Raw genomic sequence first — 7332 nt, 5'->3', positions numbered from 1 at the left:
AGTGTAAGGTTTCTAGTAATCCCAGCCTGTACTGGGTATATGAAGCGTTTGAGACATGCCCCACAGTCAGGGATCCAATGGTGTTTGCAGCTCTAATATATAGGTACACTGGGGAAAGTTGTGGGGTTGTTTGGTCTTTGCTAGTGGTGTTGTGGGATCTACCTGCAGATTCCATCTGCAGCAGGAGGCGGGTTGGGAGTGACATCATATTAAATACTATAACATCCATCTCATGTGGACAATGCCCTTTATGTGTATCATTAGATAAACAGACGGAGGGCACCGAAGGAGAAGCACCCTGAGCGGGTAGCCCAGGAAACTCAACTGGTGGGGACTCCGGAGATGGAGCAAGGAGGGAGTATCAGCTTGCACACCGGGGTCCAGGAAGAGGGCCAAAGAGAGCCACCCCTCTGAGGAGGAGGGACAGACCCAGCATGGCATAACAAGGGTCCGTTACATTACTGAACAGTGCGCGAATGGACTGCAGGAAGGGAATGCCTGAATTGAGGAAGAACATTATTGCGAGTAGGTAGTTGAAGCAAAATCCACCAGGATTCGAAGAGTTTCCCTTGGAATCTTACAGAATTTTCTTCGATACAGAACACTGTTGAACTATTTTATTGTGCCATCAAAACCATTATTTTCTACATTCTTATACCCTTGAGCTCTTTGCAGTCAGCTCACCAGTAATGTTACTCTCTGGAACAGCACAACAAAGGATGCCTATTCTGTTATCAGTGACTACTGTATAGGTTGGTCACTCTTAATGCAGACAGGATAACAGGCATTAATTGTTTATGTCTAAAGTCCTTTGTCTTGTACATGCATAACTGGTGAATCTCGTATAAAGTGTGCCACAATGTTTTTCTGAAATTGGGTAATGTTGGTGCAGAAGCCTAATGATGGTGTTCAGTTGAGGGTTTCATGATCAATGTCTAATGACCCCCTGCTGGAAATAAAGCTGCTGTGGGTGTTGGAGGGAAATAGGTTTGGGCTCGACATCGCACATTGCAGTGACCTCCCAACACTTGTTACCTGGCTCATACCCAAAACATGGACACACTTGTTTGAGAGCTGGCAGGACTTGCCAGTGCATGTGGAGCCACTCAGGCACCAGAGAGGCTGCCAGGGATCACGGGGTACAAGAGAGGCAGCCAGTGTGGGGCTGCCAGTGCTTGAGGGGCACCAGAGTAGCTACTAGTGCTCATGAGGCTCCAGAGGGACAGTGCTAAATGGAGAAAAAATAAACGAGAATGATGACATGAACATAATCCCAACTCGGGTTTCAGGTAACAATGAAACCATTCAAACTTCACAATTGTGCTTTGTAAAATCACTTGAAGCTTCCTTATTCGCCCACACCTACCCAAGTACATATAGAACAATTGCACAGCTGATTGGTTGATCATTTCTCAGTGACAACACTGTTTTTTTGTTCCATTATTGGGAATTTCATTTTTTGCTGGCTATGATTAAAAAAAAAGGATTCTTGCATTAATGAATCAGAGTTGATGATATCAACAGTAAATGCCATGATTATCCAATTGTACCTTACCTCACTGGAGGAATGCATTCGTAGAGTGTACCGTAAACAGAGTGAGTAGCTGAGAAATTGCTGAGAGTGGGAATTTGGTACAGAGGAGGAATGAAGGTTCTGAATTTTTGCCTTTCACACACACAGCTTGATGTGAAAGATCCCATGGCACTATTTTAAAGAAGGACGCAAGAGTTCTCCCCAGTGTCCTGACCAATATTTATCCCTCAATCTACATCACAAAAACAGATAATCTAGTCATGATCACACTGCTGTTTGAGGGAGTTTGCTTAACTTGACTTATTACAACCGTGACTTCACTTCAAAATGTACTTCATTGGCTGTAAATCACTTTGAGAGATCCTGTGGTTGTGAAAGATAAAAAATATAAATGCAAGTCTTTCTCTTAGTTAAGTTAATTAGTCTTTTTTAAAAAAAATAAAGATATACCAAGTGAGTTATTTACATAATTAACTGCATAAAACTAGGTTAGATAGAGATGGCAATGCAGATGCTGTGCCAAGTCTGTAGCATGTGGGCTTTGTGAAAAGTAGTGTGACCTTGGGCAACCACACCTGCAATGTCTGCACCTCAAGGAAGTTCGGCTCAGAGTTGTTGAGCTGGAGCCTGACATGCAGACATTGGGGGGCATCAGGGAGGGGGAAAGTTACTTGGCACTTTGACCCAGGAGGCAATCACACCCCCTAGAACGATTTAGATTTGGTCAGTGGCCAGGGACAGGAGGAAGTGACTATGACTCAAGCAGCTGTGAGGACTGCAGATGCTGTGGTGAGAGGTCTCAGGTTTTGCAGTTGCCCAATAGGTATGAGGCAGTTGTTACTAGTGTGGATAAGAACAAAGACAGTTGGAAAACTGGGCAAATAGGCCATGGCACCATGGTACAAGAGGCCGAGTTGGTCAAGTTGGCAGAGCAAAAAGAAATGTGATTGTGGTAGGGGATAGTACATTCAGGTGGACAGATACTGCTCTCTGCATCCATGATGGTGAGTCTCAAAGGCTGCATCGTCTGCTTCGGTTAAGGATGCTTCTTGCTAGAGAGGAACTTGAACTAGAGGGGAGACTCCAGTTGTTGTGGTTCATGGAGGAACCAACAACATATTAGAAGAGGAATGAGGTTCTGCTGCGGAGTTAGGGTGGAGATTAAAAAGCAGAATCACGGGTATAAAAAAAATCTCTGGATTACTACCTGGGCAGAAGGACAGTAATTTAGAGGTTTAAATGCATAGCTGAAAGAGTGGTGTGGGAGGTAGGGGTTTCAATATACGAGGCACTGGCACAGTACTGGGGAAGGACGGAGCTGTTCTACTGGGATGGGCTTCACTTACTATTCTGGTGAATCAAATAACTCAGTTAGGTAGATAGGGTTTTAAACTAATAAGTGGGAGGGAGATTTAAGACAAGGGTAGATGTATAAGTTAGAAGAGAAATGTCAGGGCTGTGAAGCAAAGTAGCAGTTTGGGGAAAGCCAAGCAGATTATGAAAAGAAGGGACAGAGAGTTTAATAATGGTAATGGAGCATTAGTGGCTAAGGGCACATCAGGGAAAAATAATAAAATGTTAAAAACTAAAGGTGCTACATCAGACTACATGAAGCATTTTAATAAGTTGGATGAATTAATGGCACAAACAGAGACGAATGGGTTTGATCCAGTAGCCATTACTGAAACATGATTAATGGGTGACCAAGATTGGAAACTAATTGGGAAATTGTACATGATAAATCTATTCAAGTTTTTTGAGGGTGTTAGTAGCAGGGTAGATACAGGGAAACGAGTAGATATAGCGTATTTGGATTTTTAGAAGACATTAAATATGGGTATGTGACTTTCAGAAAAATAGGCAAAATGGAAAAGGTTGTGGGGACCCTGCTAATAGAGGATTGCGAAAGGCAACAGGGAGAAATTAACTTACCCTGGGAAATCAGGATGTTGGATTAGTATGGTTGGAGCTAACAGGGTTTAGAAAACACTGGTGGGAGTAGTTTATAGACCACCTAACAGTAATCATATTGTTGGACAGAGTGTAAATCAGGAAATTAGAGGAACATGTAACAAGGGTAATACAATAATCGTGGGGGACTTTAATCTTCATATAGGCTGGGCAAACCAAATTAGCAAAAAAGCTTGGAGGATGAGTTCATGGAATGAATTCGGAATACTTTTCTGGAATAATGTGCCAAGAAGCCAACTTGGGAACAGGCTTCTTTAGATGTAGTATTGTGTAATGAAATCGAGTTGAGTAGAAATCTTATAGTACAGGATCCTCTAGGGAACAGTGATCATAATCTAATAGAATTTCATGTTGAGTTTGAGAGTGATGTGATCAAGTCTGTAACTAGGGTTTTAAATTTACACACAAGTTAGAAGAATGAATTGTGAGTTGGCTGAGGTAGATGGGTAATTAGATTAAAAGATACAATGGTAAATAAGCAAAGGCAAACTTTAAAGAAATAATTAATAATTCTCAATGAATATACATTCCCTTGAGGAATAGAAACGCTAATGGAAAAGTGGTACTATCTAAATTTTAGAACAGTTCCTGTGGATTGGAAGTTACCAGATGTAATCCCACTGATCAAGGAAGGAGGGAGAGAGAAAACAGGGAATTAGGCCAGTTAGATTAATAGCACAGAAAATCAGAAAATACTAGAGTCTAAAGGATTTGGTACAGGTACCTGGAAAATCACATAATGCTTAGCAGAGTCAGTATGAAAGGGAAATTGTGCTTAATAAATCTATTAGGATTTTTTGAGGTGTAAGTCTCCTCCAGGTAGCAGCCTCAATTGTGAGGGTAGCCATGGTTTTACTACGATGCAGAACAAAGGGGCAAGCCCCGGTCTGCCTCAGCCCAAATGGGGGGAATCGAAACCGGTGCTGTTAGTGCCATTCTGAACCACACACTAGCCATCTAAGCAACTGAGCTAACCGGCCTCATGAGGGTGGAACTAGCAGGGTAGATAAGGAAAAACCAGTGGATATAGAGTATTTAGATTTTTAGGAGACATTTGATAATGCCCCACATAAGAACTTGTTGCACAAGATTAGGGCTTATGGGATAGGGGATAATAGATCAGCGTGGATTGAGGATTGGTTAACAGACAGAAAATAGAGAGTAGGAATAAATGGGTCATTTTTGAGATGGCAGGGTATAACTTCTGGAGTGCGCATGGATCAGATCTAGAGCTTTGGCTCTTTTCCCTCTATCAGTGACTTAGATGAAGGAACCAAGTATCTAAGTTTGCTGATGTTACAAATCTGGGAGGGAATGTAAACTGTGAAGGGGATGGAAAGAGTTCTGCAGAGATTACATGACTGGGCAAGAAGGTGGCAAATGGAGTATAATGTGGGAAAGTGTGCAAGTATCCACTTTTGTAGGAAGAATGAAAAAGCTAGATATTTTGTAAATGTGAGGCGCTAGTAAATATTGGTGCTCAGAGGAATTTGTAAAACACAGAAAATTAACATGCAGGTAAAGTCAGGAATGGATAAGGCAAATGGTACATTAGTCCTCATTGCAAAGGGGTTAGATGATATAAGTAAGGAAGTTTTGCTGCAATTGTTCAGGACTTTGTTGAGAACACACTTGGAGCTCTGTGTACAGTTTTAGTCTCACTATCTAAGGAAGAGTATACTTCCTCAGAACAGGAGTGCATATAAAATTTATTAGAAAAATCCCTGAGATGAGCAGGCTGTCCTATGAAGAGAGATTGAGCCGTATGACCCATGATCTATGGAATTAAGAAGAATGACAGGTGATCTCATTCAAACTTATGAAATTCACAGAATCACAGAATTGTTAAAAATTGTCAAAAAATTCTTAGGAAGGCTTGACAGGATGCTGGCAGGGTGTTTCCTGTGGTTGGAGCATTTAGAACTAGGGAGTCCTAGTCTTAGCCATTTAGGACTGAGATGAAGAGAAATTTCTTCACTTGGAGGGTTGTGAATCTTTGGAATTTGCCACCCCAGAGGTCTGAGGATGCTCAGTCATTGAGTATATTCAGGGGTGAGGTGGATGGATTTTTTGGCACTTAAGGCAATGAAGGGATATGAGGAGCTGGGTTGGAAAAATGGAGTTGAGGTTGAAGTTTAGGCCTGATTTTGCTGAATGGTGGAACAGGCTTGAGGGGCAGTATGGTTTACTCCTGCCCCTATTTCTTATGTTTCTGTTGAGAGTTTTGAATGATTTGAGTGACGTAAGGAAACAGCTGTTATACAATAACACTACTGGATTTCTGGGAGCATTCTGAAGCACGGGGATGGCATTTAGCTGCTAACCTGGCCTGTCCCTTTAAGACCATAGTTGAAATTCAGGTAATCATCACTATTTGTAAATGTCAGCTTACAGCTGAACAATTGACTTTCATTGTTCTTTTTTCCAAGACTATTTTCCATTTCTTTCAAGATAGTGATATCTAGAGTATGATGTGTGTGTGTGTGTTTAAGCATGTATTTCTGTTCAATACAAGTAAATCTTCTGTGGTGCTGTTTAGAGGACATGCTGTTTAATAAGGACAGGAGCATGTGTAATAATGTGTGACAATTATAATTCTATTGCAAATGTGTAGATGCCTGCCCCTTTAAGACCACAGGATGAAACTGCATAAAAATTCTTAAGTTAAATTCTTAAAATCAATGTTTGGGTCAATCACGGGTCAGACTGGAAAGCTATTCTATGAAGTGTTCACTGACTGATAGCTATCACAGACTCACTCTGTTATACTTTTTGATTGGCTCAGATCTCTTTTTAAAATGAGCAACAAATCTGTAATTTTGACTAGTGAGAAAAAAAATTACCAATTAAATGAAGGCAAAAACTAAGCCAATCAAATCACTCAGCATGTAATATTGGCTCAACTGGACATGCTGTCAAGCAGCCCTGCTTGATTTGTAGCCCATCTACCACCTTAAACATTCACTCCCTCCACCACCGATGCACAGTGGCAGCAGTGTGTACCATCTACAAGGTGCACTGCAGAAACTCACCAAGGCTCCTTAGATAGCACCTTCCAAACCCACGACCACTACCATCTAGAATGACAAGGGCAGCAGATACATGGGAACACCACCGTCTGGAAGTTCCCATCCAAGTCACTCACCATCCTGACTTGGAAATATGTCGCTGTTCATTCACTGTCACTGGGTCAAAATCCTGGAACTCCCTCCCTAACAGCACTGTGGGTGTACCTACACCACATGGACTGCAGCAGTTCAAGAAGTCGGCTCACTATCACCTTCTCGAGGGCAATTAGGGATGGGCGATAAATGTTGGCCTAGCCAGCAATGCCCACATCCCACAAACAAATAAAAAAAAAGCTTTCACGCAGGTTAGAAGGTTGTGGGATGGTACCACAGTTGCAGATTTGCAAATATAATCCAAGCTGACGCCTCATTGTTGGAGATGCTGTCTCTCAATAAAAGGCTAAAAGGCTTAGAGTCTCAGATGAAGGATTAAACAGGGTGGATGACTAAGATTCCTATGGCATTATCCAGAGAAGAGATACTTACTAAAATTCCTCCCACAACCAAGCACCAAAAATAGCTCAAAATAAAAGCAAAATACTGCAGCTGCTGGAAATCTGAAATAAAAACAGAAAGTGTTGCAAAAGTCCAACAGACCTGGCAGTGTCTGTGGAGAGAGAAACAGTGTTAACGTTTTAAATTGAATATGACTTTTCTGCAGAACCAGTATTCGACTCAAAACGTAAACCTCTTTGTGAGATCTTCCCTGTGCAAAAACTGGCTGCCCTGGTTATCAACAGCAACAGTGACTGCATCTCA

General features: G+C 41.7%; 1 pseudogene across 1 annotated transcript in view; it reads left to right on the top strand.

Moving 5' to 3' along the window:
• The window catches only part of LOC144688631 (tumor necrosis factor receptor superfamily member 5-like), a 60178-nt pseudogene extending 59529 nt beyond the window's left edge, over window positions 1–649 (top strand). The window contains exon 8 of the transcript XR_013578452.1: window positions 265–649. The product of XR_013578452.1 is annotated as a tumor necrosis factor receptor superfamily member 5-like (transcript). The remainder of the gene's footprint in view (window positions 1–264) is intronic.
• The last annotated feature ends 6683 nt before the right edge of the window (window positions 650–7332 follow it).

This window comes from Cetorhinus maximus, chromosome 13, assembly GCF_964194155.1.
Source record: "Cetorhinus maximus chromosome 13, sCetMax3.hap1.1, whole genome shotgun sequence".
In the NCBI taxonomy this organism is placed as follows: Eukaryota; Metazoa; Chordata; class Chondrichthyes; order Lamniformes; family Cetorhinidae; genus Cetorhinus; species Cetorhinus maximus.
Note: the sequence above shows the minus strand (reverse complement) of the source record. Positions and strands in the feature narration are given on the sequence as shown.